This window comes from Vulpes lagopus, chromosome 7, assembly GCF_018345385.1.
Source record: "Vulpes lagopus strain Blue_001 chromosome 7, ASM1834538v1, whole genome shotgun sequence".
Taxonomy (NCBI): Eukaryota; Metazoa; Chordata; class Mammalia; order Carnivora; family Canidae; genus Vulpes; species Vulpes lagopus.
The window spans coordinates 90,450,677-90,453,080 of record NC_054830.1 but is presented as its reverse complement, the minus strand read 5'-3'; the positions used below and the strand labels follow the sequence as shown (position 1 = coordinate 90,453,080).

Genomic DNA, 2,404 nt, shown 5'->3' with positions numbered 1-2,404 from the left:
ATCTACTGAAGAAAACAGACCAATTCTACACAAGGGACCTTCTACCTAACAAGTACACCTGGAAAGCTTTAACATCATCGAAAACAAAGAAAAACAACACTGTAACAGTCAAAAAAGTACCTAAGGAAACATTATGTCTAAATGCAAAGTAATATCCTGGATTGGTTCCCAGAACAGAAAAGACATTAGTTCAAAATTATGGAAACTGGAATAAAGTATTGACTTTAGTTAATAAGGTGTCAATACTGCTTCATTAATTGTGACAACTTTATCATTGTAATGTTAAGATATTAATAACAAAGGAATCTGGATATGGGGTATAATATGGAATCTCTCTGCACTATTTTTTTAGGTGGTTGATATCTTTACAGCTTTGGAGGTGGGAGGGCAGGTGCTCAGGAGCTCTTGGTGGGGTAGGGCCTCCTTCCTCTTCACCATCACAAGCTTCTGGCTGCACAGGATGGCACTGGCTCTGCAAATTGTAGCCATGAAGAGATCTGGGCTGTAAATGTTCTTGTGGATCAGGTGCTAGATGTTGCCGAGGGCAGCCCCAGCATCCTTGTTAATGGTGGTCTGCATGTAGGAGGTGGTAGGCTCTTGCTTCGTGACTACCACTACATCTTTGTCCCCCCCACCCCCCGCCCGCAGCTCCATACCCACAGTTTTGCAGTGAATCAGCCCATTGTTGCAGAAGGAGTTGTGAGCCTTCGGGTGACTGGGCTCAGTGCTGTATGTCTGCTTGTTCCTCCTGACCAGGAAGCCTGCGCAGTTCCCCATGACCCTCCATTGGTGGGCAGGCATGACGGCAGCTCCTCTCACTGCACCAGCATGCGATAGCCTCTCTATATTATTTTCAGTTTTTCTGCAAATCTAAAATAAAAGGCTTATTTAAAAATATATTTTAGTTGAATCATTATGTTGTATACCTGAAACTCATATAACGCTGTATGTTAACTATACTTCAATTAAATATATTTTTTTCTTTAACTGTCACTTTTATGCTAACATTATGTTGCTCTTATCTCTCCTTCTCATTATGATGTTTTCTTGGCCAGGCATAAGCCTACTTCTCCATCTGTCAAAACACTAAGACTTCTTCTATAAAGTCATCTTCAACCTCTCCAGACAGTGTTCTAGTTTCTCCTCCTGATGCCAGAGCAATTACCACAATGCAATCATGTGCTCACCTCTTCCCACACTGAGTTCTCTGTGGCCACCACATCTCATTATTCTAACACTGCACTAGCGAAGTGCTGACCACAATGGAAGCACTCACCTAATGTGTGTTGCCTAAATGAAAGGTCGTGTTAGTAATGCCTTTGAATTTTTAAACAAGTTTACACACATTATTTTGTATATTCATCCAACCTCTATGTGTGTTTAGAGGCCACTATTTTGCCATTTAAAATGAGTAAACTGAGACTCAGAGTCAAACTTACACAACTTAACACAACTCAAAAGCACTGGAAAAGCTTTTTATCCCAGCTTACACAACTCAAAAGCACTGGAAAAGGTATTTATCTCCTTTTTATGACTCAACATCTACTTTCCCCTCTCGTGTAGAGATAAACTGGGGCTCTTCACCTGGTTCATGTCCTGGCTCTGTCCACTGCTCTCCTCTCTGATGCTGGGCAAGTCACAAAATCTAGGTGTACCTCAAAACCCTCACATATTTTAATGGAAACTAATGTTAATGTTTACCTCAGAGTTTTGTGAGGATTCATGACACAATGTTTATATAGTAACTGACACTTGGTAAGAGCTCATTATTTTTCTCTATTATTACTAAGAGTATAATGATTTTAGACTCAACCAATCAGCATCACTGAAATGTAAAAAAAAGGGGGGGGTGAGGGCCACATTCTATTTTCTCTATTTGGGCCAACACAAAGGTCTTTTTTTTTTTTAAGTTATCCTCCCATTTAGAAAACAAGTCCAATGGCAAAGAACCAGCCTCTATTTGAGATGGCCATTTGGACCGGACCACATGACCTCGAAGTTCCTTTCTGCACACACTCTTCCATATTCTTTATTTCCTTTGCGGTCCCTCAAGTATTGTAGCCTACAATATCAAAGGTTCAATAAAGGTTGGCTGACTGAGGCTTTCAAACTCCCAACACAATCACTTTCATGTTGCCGACTTTGATTCAATTTGTGATTTATGGGCATATGGAGCGTTTCGCATCCCAGAGTTTCCTCTTTTGAGTCATGATTTGCAAATGGATATAATAACCCATAAACTGATATCAGCATCCAAACAGAGCCATCCAACTCCAGTAATGAATGGCCTTTGGAGTGAAAAGGCACCAGCCCATTAGGAAGGGCTCAAACAGCAAGCACGCCAGTGTGAACAGCCGCCTTCATAAAGTCAGAGTTTCTCAGTTCATTCCCCACATTCTGTCCA

At 41.1% G+C, this 2,404-nt stretch overlaps 1 pseudogene; it reads right to left on the bottom strand.

Moving 5' to 3' along the window:
• Positions 1–348: 348 nt before the first annotated feature.
• On the bottom strand, positions 349–801 carry LOC121495210 (annotated as a pseudogene).
• Between the last annotated feature and the right edge of the window lie 1,603 nt (positions 802–2,404).